We start from the raw sequence: 17,518 nt of genomic DNA on the forward strand, positions 1-17,518 counted from the left end.
AGTCACTACTACTGTCCTTGTCTTCTAGACCATTTAGTACCCTCCTCTTAGTGTCAGTAAAATACAATTACTGGTGCTGATAATCATTATGTGTTAATCCATAGTAGTTCCAACTTTGATGTATAAACAGGTCCTATTTCAGCAGCAAAAGAAATCCAGGTGGAAAATGCATGCAGACACACACACACATGCACATACCCAGTATGTAGAATGCCTTCAAGAAACTGTAGCTAAGCACCTTATTAGTATTCCTCCCTCCTCTGTTTCACTTGCAGCAAGAGAGGGCTGAGCAAAATGCAGTAGAACAGGCACAGAGACAGAGCTGGCAATCATCTCAGTGCAGGCTGCTGAATGTAAGGGGTGGGGGGGATGCAGCACAGCAAGATTAATAACCTTGTTCTAATCCTATGTACCCTGGAAGGAGATACGTTTGGTGACTGAGCTGTTCTTGTCTTAATTGATTAGGCTGGGTGAATGAGTGGCTGGCAAGGCACATTGCTGAAAGGAGACCCCCCTGATTTTGCTGCTCTCTGAAGCCTCTACCCATCTGGCAAGGTAGTGAGACGTACCATCTGCAGCACACACAGCAGCTACTACCGACAGTTTGCACTACAGGTTTGATGGTGAGCAAGAAGCCAGGTATATTGTGCACTGGGATATTTCTGTGCTCAAGCTACTGAATTTCACAGTCTGATCCTTCTGCAGCCCCCTTTCCAATTGCCTGTGAGTTCTGGGATCTACTTTTGGCATCGTCTCTTTGGAGGTTTTTTGCTGGGAATGGAAGATCGGTAAATGGAACCTCTGAAAACAAATTTGGTTTGCCTCTGCCTGACTCGAGCACGAGGGAAGCAAAAGCATCAAAACCTCCTGAAGGGATTTAAATTTCTTTTGAAGAAGTTTACAGAGGGACCGGACAAAAGGTAAACCTAGGGGGTTGCCCACCCCTTGTTTCCTTGATTGAATTGAGGGGAAAAGCTAAACCATAAGTACTGGGTGCATATGGAGCATGTTGTTTGTAAAGTCTGGGCTTTTTACCCTTTCCTTCCTTTTCTGTATTTTTTCCTTTGTTTTTCTTTTTTTTTTATTATTTTTTTCTTCTACCCCTGCCATTTGCACAGGGAAAATGCTCGCAAGATAATGATCTCTAGTGCTGGAAAATGTTAGTTAAATAGCACTGTAAAGCTCCTTTCATTTCAAAGGTATTAGAATTTCTAGGGAGAAAATTCTGTTTATTAAACCAGCTAAAATGTTTGGAAAGCATCTAGAATGGGCAAGAAATGCAGCTCATAGGCTATCTTCAACAGAAGTCTCCATATTTTCATAAACCTTTTCTAGCTGCTTTTTTTTTTTTCCTATGCATTTCAGCCAGCTCTGGAATGATGAATTTGTAAGTAAAATGCTGCTTCTGCTGCTGTTAGCAGAAGGCAAAGGTAGCAGAAGTGGAATGTAAGAATTTGTGCATCACTTACGTGAAGTTCCTCTGTTTGCTTTTCATTAACCTTTTGAATGCTGCTGCTTTCTTTGATATGTGCTAAGGAATTCATGAAATCTGTAGGGCCCCAAAGTCATAACTCCTGTGAAACAGAGCGCCATCAGAAATGAGTTCTTGTGGGCCCTTAATTTTTTGAGGTAGAGGTGCTACCAAGTGCTTATGAGGCAAAAGTAAATGTCTCCTCCAGCATGGTTCATGGCAGAGTATTTCTGGATCATAAGGCTGTGATGCTGTGATGCTACTCAGTTTTTAACCTGGCACTTGTAATGTATCCTCCCCCAATGCAGTTTCTGCAGTAACAGTGAGACTGGCGTACCCTTTTCCATCTTTCCATTAAATAATAGGAATAAAATACCATTGCAAAGCAATAGAATTGGAGCTCTTATAGTTGAGCTTTTTTTTATTGCTGCACTGATAGTACTTAACATTCCCAAGGAGGTAAAAAAACCATCTGTAAGTACATTTCAAAGAAGCTTCATTCTCCAAATGGAATTGCTAGGTACTCACTTCTCAATTATACGAACACGAATGACTAATATTGAAGGATATGGTATCTATTTGAAAGGCTGCATGGCTGGTTATTTAGTGTTAAAAGTCATGGATCAAAATACAGTTGTACTGAATAATCGAATGTTGAGGGACTTACATGCATATACAATGCATGCAAAGAAAAGGGGTCTTGTGTCAGATTTATCAGTGTAAGTACACATCAGATGGACTGGACCTTTGATCAGTTTAGTACAAAGAAGTGTAATGACCCTTCTTGTAATAGATCCTTTGTTGTAAAGCTGAAACGTAATGAAAAGGCTCTGCTTCTGAGTAATCAAATCACATTATGTTATAGCATCCTGTCAGTCAGTCCCTCTATTACCCACTGGTTTTGCATAATAGCTTTAAAGAGGGATTAAGGAAGAAAGGAGAAACTGGTTATAGGTGCGTTTCCCCTCATTTTCTGAAAGTGATGCTCTGTGTTGCATGTGCTTTTATACAATTATGACAAACGTCTGTCTGGGCAGGTTGCGGTTTGCTAGTTTTCCCCCATTGTACTTTCCTCAATCTCCATCACATGTAGCACCTGAATCTATTAATTTAGACCAGGCAATGAGCTATCCTCTCTTTTAACTATGGAGAACAGTCTGTATGTAGTGAGGGCTGAAAGTGTGTGTGTAGAAATGACAACTCATGATCTTTATAGCCTTACCCTGTTTTTAGAATTGAGCTATGTAATGAGACCTTCAAAGCTGAGACACTGACTGGCTGAAAGCAGGGGGGAAATGTTCTGCCTGAAGATGAAACAGCTTTCATGTTCTGCGGACAAATATGGCACATTTGCTCCACCAGTAGTATTTCTGCATATTCTGATGTATAGAATATAATTTCATAGTGTTGCCCTAAACTGAGTGGGAGGGTAATCACCTCTGTGCTGGCAAAGAAAGACATCAGTGTTCTCTGCTTATAGTGTCCAGATGTTATTAATCATATGTCTCTGTTGGTCATCAACCCCACATAAGTGAGACTGGTAGGGATGTGGTTTTTTTGCAACTAGTATTTACCTCATTATATGCTGTAGACCAAAGCAAATGGTTATTTTACATTTGAACAGATTCACTGAAGAGGAAACCTTATGCTTCTCCTCTTTATCCCCCAAACCCTACCTAGGCATTTTTGTTGATTTAGTAGATTTTGTTTAGAACTTTTCCTGGATTTAAATTATGGCTTCCTAAATTATACTGTCAGAGTATCTATTTTGGGGGGTTTGTTTGTACATCTTACAATCTAAACAATATTGTACCTAAAATGTTATATCACAGGATAGGCTTTGGTTTATAATTCCAAAATGGCAAGAATGTAAATGGGTAATACACAGTGCTAGCAGGTTTTAGGTGGGAACAGGCTTTAGCATAAGTCAGCCCATACGTATTTTTTCTTAGTGTTCAATTAAAAAAACTGTGGAAAGAATGTCAGGTGTTTCTTTTTTGTGTCCCTTCCATTTTAATCGCATTTTACACTTTAAGGCCCCTTGTCTTCAGTATCACCTAAATTAGAAAATACTTTCTTCTCTTTACTGTTTGGGTGCTTGTGTAAGCTCTATCCACTGTGCATCTTGCTGTAGTAGGAAGGCCTTCATGAGCCTTGCAGTGGGTGTTATCATAGGTAAGGTCTCTTAGCAAGAATATGGGGTACAATATGATTCTTGTGAGCTGAATTATGTAAATGTTGTTTTAAGAATAAGGGGAAGATAAACACCAAATTTCTTTCTCACTTAGTTCCAGTTAATTGACCACCTTTTTTTTTCTCACTGCTGAAGTCAGCCAGCCAGGCACTAAGCTTCTTTAGCACATGTTTCTGTGTTTCTGAGACCCAGGGTACATTACACATGAATTCCTCCTTCCTTCTGAAACAAGCTCAGCTGACAACTGGTAAGTCAGGCTTGGAGCTCTGCAGCAGCATGCAAGCAAGGTGGGGTACTGGAGATGGGAGAAGTACTAGCAAATAGAGGACTTAAACCAAAAGAACAAGCTCTGTGGGACAGCAGAACTTCCTTTTGGTTGCTGACTCGTTGTGTTGGTCTGCAATATTATCTTGCATTAATATGACACTGGGCTTGACTTTGAAATAAGGAGCCAGGAAAGAGCAGTGCAGTGCTTATGAATGTGTACTACTATAATGACAAATGGTATGATCACTGCAAATTCCTGTGAGTAGAGTTAATGTTAAGTCTCTTACTTTAAGAGAATAGTTAGCAAAATTTAGTACTTTTAGCCACTTAAGGGCCAAAAAGAGCTTACAAATATATCCTTTCATTTTTCAAATTAGTTGACTGCAATAAATTAATTTTTTGTTTGTTTGCTTGTTTTCTCCCTGCATTGCTCTCCTTCCCTTTTCATTCAATGTCAAAGGATAACATTTAGGAATGATGGAGACTCTGAAACCAAAATTCTAGTTCCTTGCCTGTCAAACAAACATGTTAGATAAACTCAAACCTCTTAAGCAGCATCTTAAAAACAACTAATTTTTTGCTTTCTGGACTCCTAGTTGGAAGTGTGGAAATGAAGTTTGTTTGAGAGATTGTTTCATTTCTTAGCTTTTCAAAAATTTCTTAGGTTGTCTAGGGAAGATAACCTACCTGTTATTTGACCTCCCACAGATTCTAGCAGCTGAGAAGGCATCCTTTAGTAGTAGGAGTTCCTTATGTTTTTATGAAATTAATGCAAAAGATCTTTTTGTTGTAGAACAAAAAACATGAGAAAATGTTGACTTGGGCACAGCAGCTTTCAAGAATGGTACAAAAGGGGAGTGTTGAGAGCATGGGTACATACATAGGTTTTTTCTTCTGGAGTGTGTTACCTTTCAGGTTGGTAAGATTAATGGTGACATTCTCAAAGTTAAAGTTCAGACGCCCAAGTGGTATGCTGAATTTTGTACATCTATTTCACATTGCTGAGGAGGAAACATACTGTTTCTGTATTCTCAAAATCCGCAAGATGCTGCTGTGTAAAGAGCTCTTGCCAAACTTAGAGTGGTACATAAGGCAGACTCATATTGATCCTGGAGGAAAGTGGGAGAGATTCCTTCAGGAGCTGTAGACTTTCTTTCCTAGAACATATACTGAAGAGGCAGAACTGTAGCAAGGAATCTCGGTCTCTTCCTGCTGCATATGGAAGAAACTTTTCCTATGGACAGCAGTAACTTGCCAAAGCTTTTTTTATTCAGTTGGCTATCAATGGTAGTTCTTCTGTTTGTGCATTGCAATGACTAGCAGGGACATCAGTGTAAAACAATAACGTGCTCAAATGAGGCTCACAACTGCAAATATAAGGGGGTTTTGTTGCTGTATTTTTGATATAGCTTTGAGCTTGCAAGCCATGCCAGGAAGATTTTCCATGAGGCCCATTATTCTAACCTTTTGATGTTGTTTTGGTAGGTTAAATTTTTTGGTAGGTTAATTTTTTTATGGTTTTTTGGTAGGTTAAACATGAAGTCCAGCATGTACTAGTAATTAGGCACTGCGAGTCCTAATCCTGTTGTTTATCCTGTTTACAAGAATCAGAACAGGGTTATATACTTCCTTTCCTATTGTTTATTTATAGGAGAAAATCCTACCAGTGCAATATGAGACTATCAAGCAGTGGGCATATTTTCCACGTAAACTTGGCTTTCTCGTTCTAATTTGTCTACTGGTATGTAATCTTTCCTGCTGTCTTTTCTGCTGTTACAGAACAAAACTGGCAAATGAGAAAGAAAAGCAACAATTCTGTAATACAAATGTGGTGAATCACCAGCTTATTAAACCAAAATGACATCATTTTGGTATTAGGTAAAGCTAGGGATGCCACTCCTTTGCCTGTGTGATTCTTCCCTCACTCCATTATTGTTCATCAGTTAAGCACTGTTGAAAACATCATGTTGATTCTAGTTGAAGGGACAAGGAAGTGAATGTTCTGAGATAGGGCTTTCTACAAAGGCTCTTTTTGATGCTGTGTTGTTCCTGCTTGTTCAGAGGCTTCTCTCTGCAGCTACTCACTATAACTGCATTTCATGCAAACCTATAAATCCTCACTATACCCTCAGTTATTGCAGGAAGAAAATGAGGCGCTTCGAAGCTGAATGACCTACCTACTTAAAACCTGCAGGAGTTGCTGCCTTCTGAAAAGCAGAAGATTCAGTAGTAGAAACTGGAGAGAAAAGAGGGGAACAGGTAAAAACAAAGTAGGAAGGAAAATGAGACTACCCCAAAGACAAAAGAGGTTTCATGTTCTTGTAGGGCACAGGCAGGGATTGCATTGTACAGACTGCTCTTGAAAGAATATTTTCTTAGTGTATTTTAGCAGTTTGGGTGAGTTAAAACAGATTGTAGAATGTTCCTTTAAGCATCTCAAGCCTATGCTTCAGAAATGCCACTTGGGTCCTAAGTCTGCATTTTTATTTTGAACAGGAGTAGACGAGTAAGGCTCATAACAGGAGTGGCATTATTAAAACTCCATAAGGGATTTGGATCTCTTTTGAAGAAGCTTTGAAAACATAAAACTTGCACTTTGATAGGAAATAAAGCTACAGTTCCTCAAGCAAAGAAATATATATTAAGAATAAATATCAAGAAAGAACATATTTTCCTGGGAATCCTGACTCACCCCAAACTCTTCAATTATTGCATTGCAATGAAGTTGTCTATTAGAGTCATGTTCTTTATCTGTTCAACTATGCTATCATTCCTTTCAAGTGGGAATGCAATCTAGTTTTGAAAACAGATCAGATAAAAGACATAGTTTGAATCACATTCTGGAAAAAGGAATGTGTGAACTGGAATAAGGTGCAGACCCAGGAAAACAAGATGATTTTTATGGCTATCATAAAGGAAGCATGAAGTAATTTAACTGAATGGGTAGATAATTTTATTAATTTCTGGGAAAAAAAACCAACAAGTATTACGATTTCTGGAGCTTGTGAGCTAGATTTTAGAACATTTGACTGTGGCAATTTTTATGCTATCACCCACATGTTTTCCAGTGAAGAATGTGAGTCAAAACTGTAAGCTTGGAAGGCTTTTAGTGACTAAAAAAAAACTGTGAATGGCTTTATATTATCAACTCTAGAATGTACAAAGGAATTTGGCTGAGTTAATGTACGGCTGAATTAACGTAACCTGAGTGTCAGGCAGGAAATACCATGCATTTTCTTTCTGTTCTTCATATTCCATATAGTGCCTGATCCACATGTATGAATAGTACCTGAACTATTTACTGGAGAACAGAGTGGCCTCAGGGGAGCAAGGATTGCCCCAGTCCTTGGCACTGTCCTGCCTTGCAACTGTCGTGCAATTTAGCCAAGTAGTAACGAGACGGTATAGCCTGACTTGTTAGCTCTCCTTTTCCTCTTTTGTCATTGATATTCAGGGCTTGCTGCAGTGACTGCCCTTCTTTTACACAAGTCATCACCCTTTCAAACCACAAAAGATCCCTTCAAACTGGGATTCCCTTGACAATCGGCTTTATCATTTAAGCAGCTTTATGCAATACTGAAAACAGTGACGGTTGAGAGATATAACTAGGAGACTTCTTGTAACAGTACTTGGCTTGGGGATAGTGTGTTTAAGGATCTTAGGATGCCTAAAAGAGTCTCTTAATCTGCCTTAATTCTTCTTATTATATTACTTGTCTGAGGTAGGTGGAGGTGCAAGGTCTTTCTTGTCATCTAAATGAATAGAGAAGTTCCACACTTGTTTCCAGATAGATCAGCTCCATTCTGCACTATGCAGATGCAAGCCTGGATTACCACTTTCTAATACATGAATCATCAAAAGTGGTGGATTAGACTGGTTCTATTTTTAGGCAGGTTCATCTCTGCATTTCTACCTATATCTGAACCTTTTTCTTCTCAAGGGGAATATTTGCCACCAGGCAGGTAGTGTTAATTATGTAGTTTTCCTATATGGGAACTGTTAGATTAGAAGTTTATAAAGAGAGGGTGGAATAACCTTGGTCCCATGAGTTTCTTCTTGTGAAGATGTGTGTGAAATTTTCCAAGAGTATTAACTTTAAGTCTCTTTATGAAACACCTCATTTAACATATGGGGTGTGTATGTACTGCTAGATGTGTTTGCAGAATGTAGAAAGGCAGGGAAACTTAGTAAAAGGTCAGCCCAAAATACTTCTATTTATGTAATCTAATTTCCCACTTGCTTTGTGTGAATCATGAGCATCTCAATGTCTATTCCATCTGGAATTGAATGGAACCTTTTGAGGTCTAGCAGTAGAGAAACCTAACTGACTTCATCATCTCTTTCCTGCCTGTGATATAAAAGTACATTTTTGCATCTCTATTTAGGGATGAACCAGATTAAACTCTTTCTGGTGGTGTCAGCGGGAAATAAGGTGTGTTTGTGTGTTTATGTTTTCAGCTATGGGGAGGGAAACTTCAGGAGCAATGTTATATAGTGGTGGTCTTGGGTAGGCAGAGGAAATGGATCAAGCTTCTACTCTGATATCCCTGCTTACTTTGCTAGGGGAAGTGAGTTTTGTCTTACACTGAGGGATGGGAAAGGGCATTTTGGGAAGTAACTATTTTTTCTAAATCTATGAATATTTGAGAAAATATCATATATTTCTAAACATAAGTATGTATTTCCTAGGTTTATTTTGTCCAGGTCATATGTCTATAGTATGATGGGAGTGCTCTCCTTTATTGGAAACCATGCCTGAGCTTTTAGTGCTTAAATTGTTTTACCTCTGAATGTTGCTTCTAGTTGATTCTCTTTCTTTTGATTCGGAGAAAACTCCAGGAACAAACTTGCCAACAAAGTTTTCAAGCTGACAAGCAGGTATTCTTTATTACGGTGCCGGGAGACACGGGGGATAACTCCACCTACCGTGTATCTCCCTAATTGCCCCACAAGCTGTCCTTTTATAGCCCCTGGGCATACATACATATTCATGAGGCTACATATGGATTACATCAGTTTCCAGAGAGTTCCCCGCATGCGTACAGAATTGTGGTGGTGGTCTCTGAGGGTCGTTTACTTCTTCCAACAATCTTCATCACTTCTGGCTGCCTTTGAAGCACGTGCAGTAGATGCTCATACCAGTTTAATTGGTTCGTTAGCACCAGAGACATAATAATCCTCCCATCCTCCTACTTATCTGTTAGTTCAACTGTAGCCCATCCTGGACACCTGCAGTTTCCAGATACCCCTTATCCCTGTCCTGTTTTTCTAGGCTGTTTTTTTCTTAAAGCTATGTCAACTATAATGATTTATCTTGTGAGAATTCTCAGTATGTTCTCTAGCTGCACTCTCTTTATATATTTTTCTCTATGTACCCTGCACCTCAGTAATTTTCCATTGCTACTGTTACAAAGCCATCAAACTTAACACTACTTAAAGCTACTTCTAAAGATTTCTATATCCCATTTTGTAATTTCGTGCCCCCCCCTTGTCTCACTTTCCATGTTGTTTAACTGCAATTGGTGTACTAGAAGACCGCTTTCATGATCTTGTCCAGGCCCTCAGGCAATGGAAATGAGTAGATAGTTCTACTAAGCATGTCAGTTTATGAGAATAAGTATTTGGCCTCCAGTTGTTGTTCTACAAATTATTGTCTAAACAGTACTTTTCAAATGTAGGTGCATTTCTTCCATCACTTCAGGTTTAGGCACGTTTTATTATTTAAACCTAGCAGTAAGGACTACAAGAAGCAGTGGAGAAAAGGTGACTGGAGCAAGAAAAGAATGTCTTCTACAAAAGACTCAGATGCAGCATTTGATTTTAGTAGGTTAAAACAGGCACTAGAAAACATCAAGAATGTAAGGTTATACAAGCTTTATACCATTGTTAATAATGGGACTGGAAATTGCCATCTGTTAGCATAAAACACTGACTGCATTTTTCACATTAGAAAGGAAAATAAATGCTTTAATTTTCTTTTCTAAACAAATGATGAATGAGCTCTTGCTTTTTATGGAAAATATCTCCTTAGGAAGTAACATCTCTGGAGTAGCTAATGCAGTTGGAAAAGGCAAGAGGCTATCATACCTACACAAAAAGGGGTTTGGGCACTACTGCTAGTGTAAATTTATGGTGGATTGTTTTTAAAAACACATCTTAAAGTCTGCTACTCGAGCTCCAGTGCTTTGTTTCCCCTCCAGCAGTTCTTTAGAGTCTCAATTTTATTTCTTTTTACCTGAGGTCAGTATTTAGAAGGAGCGGATGTGTGGGTGATACAAAATGAAGCTAATGGGGTTTTGCCCTTGTTTTCGCCACAGACTGGAAGTCTTTGTTGAATTCATTGTTTATGCAGACTTTATCTCCCAACAATGGTGCTCTTGTTGCCCTACTCATTAACTGTATTAACCCCCAGTAGAATAGGCAGTATACCCTGCATTTGACTCTAGGGGACTGCTCTGGCCCCTTTTGGAGGGAGCAAGCTCTTTTTCTGTGCCTGTTGACATTTCAAAAGTTCAGGTAGCTGTAGTTAGCTGAACAGTCTTATATTTGATCTACTGTAACCATATGCAGCTACTCTGTGATCTGTCTTCCTTACTTTTGCTTTTTCTATGAGTTTTCCTGTAGGGTAAAGAATGTATGGATTTATACACTGCATAGACTCCTAAACCTCTTATTGAGCTATCGCATTAAGCTGGTAAATTGCTCACTCAGTGCATGGCTACTACCCCTCAGGTCAGAAATGAGAAGCTTCCCTCCCATCACCTTATGTTCTCCTGACACTTGTGTTATTTTGGATCAACTTGCTTTCTCTGTATTACTGTAACAGATATCTTTAATGGCATTTCATTATATATACAATGTTCTGAGCTTCATAAAATGAGGCTTTTACTTGCTTGAGCTTTCAATCTCTACTTGCAGGCACTTGGCAAGTACTAATCACTCTTTTTGAATGGATGTTAAAATTCAGTCATTCTGTGAGACAAAGCAGTGCTTCCCTTTTGAAATGATGCTATTTAACTTAGCAGAACTGAAACAAAACTGGATGCCTAATCAATGCAATGCAGTAAGGATCAAGGCTGTGGTTTGAATGTATGAGCTTTTGCTAGCTGTGACCTTTAAGGCCAAAATTATTCTACTAAGCTGCTCCTCCACAGGCAGAGGTGAGGATCAGAACACTGGTGTTGCCTTGCTGCTGCCTTCTGCATTGCCTTCAGTGGCCAAACAGGTTTAAAATTATACTGCAGTAGTGCAGGGCAGGGATGACAGATGTCATTGGAGATGCCTACATCTGAACTACCTGCACTGATGTCTAGAACTGATGCAACTGCTATACATATTGGATGAGAGGGCAATAAAGGTGGGTTATCATGTCAAGGTAGCAGGCAGCCTTCTTGTCACTTCAGGGTCTAAGGAGAAACTACACTATTAGAAAGGCTAGTTTTGGTTTTGTTTCTAAATTGTTAATTTTTCTTTGCTTGCCTGCCCCGTGCAGGTAAGGATGGTGATGAAATATGGAAACAAATTCTGACTCATTCTCTTCTATACCAGCTAGTTCAGGAATAATTTGAGAAGCATTAAGCAAGAGCTGAGCTACGAAATCAACCATGACATTCTGACTTGCTGCATGGGAGATTATACTTTGTTTCCCACTGTTGTACATAGCCTCTGGTTCACAGCAGGTTTGAAGCTCCAGACATGGTCTCTACTGCAAGCCTATGCTAATACATCATGTTACAAACCATGTAGTCCAAGGTTGATTGTGTTTTCCTCAAGGATAGAGACAACAAAAGTAGGACTATGGGATCAGTTTGAAGTTTAGAGACGAATATTACAAAAGCCATGCAGGTGGTGTGCTGCTTTAATTGCTCTGCAGGGAAACTGGACGACTGACAATGACTCTCTGAGGACCCTAACAGGTCATAAAGCTTAGAATAGTCAGACTTGGCAGCAGCACTGGGGCTTAGAGACGCTACAGCATTCTAGCCAGCTGATCGCAGTAAAGGATCTTCTGCAGTGTTTGGTTAGAACAACTCCTGTAGAAAGAATTTTAAAGAAGGGAAGGCTATGGGGCATGAATCTACAGTCCCAGATTTAGAGCAGCCTTTGCCCCTGAAAAAGATCCATATTGCATTTAATGAATATGAAGATTGTAAGCTTTTATAAAAAAGTTAATATGACTACATGGTGATTACTCTGAAATTTATGGAATAGAATGAAACATTAATATAAGCATTTTCCTCTAGGACTTTTCAAACTATACCATAGCATTTAATGTTTAGGATGTAAATTTCTATTGCACTTGATGGGAGGATCCAAAAATTGACAATTATTATTAAAAAGCAAATATATTTACATTTAGGATTTTATCTAGAGGGGAAGCACAGAAGAACACTGTAACCTTTTAAGCTATCAACCTTTCACTTCCACTGTGATGGAGAGGATACATTTAAAATGTAACCTAAACTTGTTGTTAGCATTATTTCTATATTTAAGACTTCGTCTACATTAGGTAAAACTATTTACACTGTTGTGATACTTGGAGAGGTGGTTTTTGCATGTGTGAAATGGGGAAGGGAGGTTCAAAAAGATGGTGGCTTTGACTTCTGGTTTTGGAAATTAATGCATTAAGAACTTAGACCTTGATACGAGGTGAGGAAACTTTGTGGAATTCAAAGTTTTCAACATGATAGAGGCAAAATTGAAACAAAGTATACACATTCAGTAGTCTGTACGTATAATCTCCCTCTAGAAATCTTTAAAATATGTTTTATTCCAAATCAGAATTAGACAAAGGAGCTCTGAATCCTTCAAGACAGTTCCTACCATCTTCTGCATAAGGCTAACTACAGTTTAAATAGCAGAATTGATAACATGTTAGTGTTGTTATGATGCTCTGTTGTTGTCAGAACAAGGTTGTGTCTGTACCAAAATACTTTGGGCTACTTTGCTCTGTAAAATAACTTGAGTTAACGTCATGCTTTGATCTCAGATCTTCACGAGTACAGATCCCACTCGTCTCTTCTTTATTCTCTTCACACTGCACAGCACTGACATTTTTAGACTTCAGTCAGAGAGTAGCACTATTTATTTAGAAATGCATTCCTGTTCTCATGTCCACAGCTAGAAATAATGTGCATGTGTATATATATACACACACCTATTTCTTCAGCAGCTTCAAGTGCTGCTGTCACACTTCTGCTCCAACAGAAGCAGATTTTCTGTCATAACATGATAACTTCTTGTACTTCTGAGGCGAACAACTGTAAGAATTTTTTAGATGACCTTTTCTTTTTTTTTTTGAAATTTCCTGCAGTCTGTGGAAAGAAGATTCAGTTTCAACTGAAGAGTTGGAACCAGTGTTTTCCCTTCCCCCAGCTTTGTTTCCAAAATAAGTTGCAAATTTTCTTACCAAGGCTCTTTCCCTCCCCTCCTGCACGAGCAGATCTCAATAATGTTGCTCTGGCAGGTGTTTTCCAAGGGCTGTATCTTAGACCAGGCATGACAAGACCATTTCAGTGACTTTAAATCTTTCAAGCTTTTTCTCTTTGCTGCATTGTTTTTTTCAGGACTTCTTACTGAGTTTTATCGGGAGTGAAAGTAGACAGTTTAAAAATCAGTTTGTTTTCTTGGTGACCTGGAACTGCTTTGTGCATAGCTGTTATAGAAGCCTGATTTCTAAATTCAGTTGCTTGTGGTGCAGCACAAGCCCTGGGAACACCATCAGGGCACTGTTTCAGCATGATTCATCCCATCTAATGCAACTTGGAAGTGATATGGTGTCTAAGAAGCCCTGTCTGCCTCTGAGAGCCCAGTTCTGTCCAGCAAGCATAAGGAGGTGATCCTAACAACGAAATATTTCACTAACTCTGTGTGTATTGATGGGGCTTAACATGCTTGTAGGCAAGTAATCTCTCAGGGGAGACCTTATAATAGTCTTCCAATACCTAAAGAGGCTGACAAGAAAGCTGGAGAGGGGCTTTGGACAAGGCCCTGTAGGGACAGGACAACAGGGAATGGCTTTAACCTGACAGAGGGGAGACTGAGATGGCCAGGAAGGGACCAATTACTGCGTAAGATTAAGATTGCTGATTGAGATGAGATCTTAGGCAGAAGTTCTTCCCTGTGAGGGTGGTGAGGCCCTGGCACAGGTTTCCCAGAGAAGCTGTGGCTGCCCCATTGCTGACAGTGTTCAAGGCCAGGTTGGACAGAGGATTGGAGCAACCTGATCTAGTGGAAGGTGTCCCTGCCCATGGCAAGGGGTTGGAACTGGATGAGCCTTAAGGTCCCTTCCAACCCAAGCCATTCTGTGATTACTTTTACTTGGGTCGTGTTTTAAGGTGGTTCTTAAGTTATGAACTCTCAAACTTGGAAGGCCTGAAATCTCCACCTCTATGCTAAATGAAAGCACTTCAACAAAGGCCTAAGCAGATTCCACAACTGTAAAATATTGAAGTTTTCTTTAACCATCTCAATTTAAAACTGGCCCAAATAGAAGTTATGACTATAAGAATGAAACTTAACTTTCTACAGGGAATCTGGTCATGTCGTCTTTAATTATTTTGTAAGTGACAACATGTCCATAATGTACCTCACTAGCAGTGTAACAGTGTGTGACTGACTCTGAATATCTCTTATCTTCATTTTCATGTTAATCAACCTGACTCTTGAGATATGATACCTTATCATTCTTGCTTGTCATGTAGAACTACTGTTGCAGAAGGAAATTCAGTGGTTTGGTTTACAGGACTGAGTGATTTCTTAAGTAATTAATGCTTATGAAAAAACAATTGCTTGATCTTGATTTTCAGTATGAATACACACCGTGAAAGCGCAGCCTCACTATCCTGGCTTTTTGGGTTTTAAGCAGGAGGTGTCAGAAAAGTTACTACAGGGATAACTGGCTTGTGGCGGCCAAGTGTTCATAGTGACATTGCTTTTTGATCTTTCGATGTTGGCTCTTCCTATCATTGTGAAGCAGAATTCACCAAGCGTTGGATTGTTCACCCACTAATAGGGAACATGAGCTGGGATTAGACCATCCTGAGACAGGTTAGTTTCACCCTACTGATGATGTGTTGTTGCAACAGTAATCCTGCTCAGTACGAGAGGAGCTGCAGGTTCAGACCCCTGGTGCGTGCCCTTGGCTGAGGAGCCACTGGCACAAGGCTACCATCTGCAGGCTTATGACTGAACTAAGTCAGAATCCCGCCTAGATGCTTGCTGTTGTGCTGTTGTGTCACTGGTCGCTCGAGATTGACCCAGGAGATGACAGTCTTGTTCAGAATGCATGGCTAAAGGTCTTCCTGAATCTTCATTAGCAAAGGCAGGCCCTTCCTCATAGGAGAAGGAAAACTCCTATCTTCAAATCCGGGCTGATGGAGCTCATCTGGCCTTGTATGGTCTTCCATCTAAGAGAAGGACACTTACAAAACCTACGACGTGTGGACTTTGCTGTCACTGTCCTAGCTAGCTAGGCCATGCCAGTTAAACCTCAGGTGTAAAGGGTGGGGCCAGTTCTGCGCAAGCTGTGCCTCACCTGAAAAATCCACTGCGCAGGCTGGAAGGGCTCACTCTCACTGGTCGGTATGGACAGGTGAGGGTTGAAACAGTAGGTGACAAGGTGCATGGGAAGCTGCAGATCCAACCTTGCATGCAGGCAGACCAGTGCATTGGTAGCTAGCTCAAGATCGCTCGGGAGATAACAGCCCTGGTCGGACATTTCCTTGATTGCCTAAGCACCCTTGCATATCCCACATGCCGTTGGTCATTCTGCTTGCAGTAAGCGTAGTTAAAGCCCTTCCCAAATTTTTGCTCGCCAAGCCAAGCCATCAAAACTTATGAATCTAGCAGTATGAAAAGAAAACCCAAACCAACCAATCCATACTCTACCTATTTTAGTGTAAGCATCAGTAATATTAGACTTAACCTGAACCTAGTGTGTTTTCTTTCTTGTCCCCTATTTAATAAATAAATAAAACTGATCTGTACCTGTAAACTGCAAGTCTCCATGAAGATTTGTAAGCTTAGATAGAATAGTCTTTGAAGTCTTTCAGGACTATCTTGAAAAGCTTTATAGAAAGAGAAGTATTTTTTTCTGAATTTCCCTCAACATTTTTTTGAGAACCACCAGCCTTTTCTAAAAACACATTACTCATTGTGGCAGCTGCTTATATGGCAGATGATGCCAGGACTTTATACATATATGAAAGGCCATGGCACAAATCAAAACCATATGCAGAGAGGACCGTAATACTTCTGTTACTGGTAATAAGATGCATTAATGTGATGAAAATTATCCTAATTCTAATACACACATGGGAAAGGGGGAAGATGTGTGCTCATAGGAAGGCATGCTAGGGATTTATCTCTTTAAAGCACTTTACAACTGTTTAAAAACATTTCTGTCAGCAACCTCGTGACAAAAACCAGAAACACTCACTTTCCAGAGAGAAAGCAATAGTATGATAGTGGCAACTCTAGTGTGTTTGTGTCAGGGTAACACTTCATGAGCTACTTGCTACTAAGCTAATGCTCCCCATTCAGTATGTTTTCATACGGGTAAGCATCTCGGATATATAGGATATTCTGTGAACTAGAAGTCCAGTGTAACACTGAGTATTTCATTTAACTGGATATTAAAACACTCTTTAAAAAAAATCCTTCTGCATATTTCAAGTGTACATGTAAAGTAAAACTGTAATGACATGTGCCACGGTTTACGTCTGTGCCACAAGTTAGCTTATTTATCTTTCTTTTTGATTAGGGTATACAAAAATGAAGAAATAGATTATCACATGGCAAGCTACTTCTATATAACTCTAAAGGACTAGAACAGAGTTGAGAATTAGAAAAAAAAGACTCACAATATCTTATCTTTTTTCTTTAGCTGTAGAGAGAATATCAATGTCTGAAAGATGCAGTTTGCAGCACTGTAATTGATCCTTTCTCCTGCTCAGAAATGAGCCCTTATTAATAGTGTGTGTGGTTGGCACTAATTTTAGAGGGGTTTGTTTAGTTGTTTTTTTTTTTTTCCTGAAAACAGCTATTTGTTTCTACTTCTGCCTTGCTTTCTTTTCTGATCTGCATAAACTTTGTTCTTTTCTGGGAAGGAATGCATTTTTCTTTCCCTCTAGAAATCTCACTGGACATTTAGCAAGGGATGTTAGTAAGAACATCAGATTGATGAGGGCTGTTTCCTAAAATCTCACCATGTTCATTCAGCTGAACAATATCTGTTGTTAACAGCCATAATTATTATGAAGAGGTTTAAAAGGACAACTTTATTTCTGTACTTTGGCAACATGTTTTTGCTGGTTATTCAGGAGTAGTACTTGGCAGATTAAATTGCTTAATATCATCAAAGTGCTTACAGATACTAATTTAATGCGTTAGAGGCTATCTTCAGGTCCTTTGGTTGCAAGGCAGTAAATAAGTGCTTCTTCCTTTATATCATAGTTCAGGTTCATAATTACAACCAACAGGTAAAGATGTGACCCTTGGGGTTGAGATATGACTCTTAGGTTTTGCTGAGGGCTTTCAGGCTTGGTTTCACTCTACCATATACCTCATGGGAATTCAGTAACTAG

At 39.5% G+C, this 17,518-nt stretch overlaps 1 long non-coding RNA gene across 1 annotated transcript in view; it reads left to right on the top strand.

The window, feature by feature from the left end:
* The first annotated feature begins 267 nt into the window (after positions 1-267).
* The window catches only part of LOC133207691 (uncharacterized), a 209,424-nt gene continuing 192,173 nt past the window's right edge, over positions 268-17,518 (top strand). The window contains exon 1 of the long non-coding RNA XR_009724123.1: positions 268-920. This is a non-coding gene — a long non-coding RNA (uncharacterized LOC133207691). The remainder of the gene's footprint in view (positions 921-17,518) is intronic.

Source organism: Neopsephotus bourkii, unplaced genomic scaffold (assembly GCF_033783945.1).
Source record: "Neopsephotus bourkii isolate Nb327-2 ecotype Australia unplaced genomic scaffold, CSIRO-AGI_Nbou_v1 NB_33, whole genome shotgun sequence".
In the NCBI taxonomy this organism is placed as follows: Eukaryota; Metazoa; Chordata; class Aves; order Psittaciformes; family Psittacidae; genus Neopsephotus; species Neopsephotus bourkii.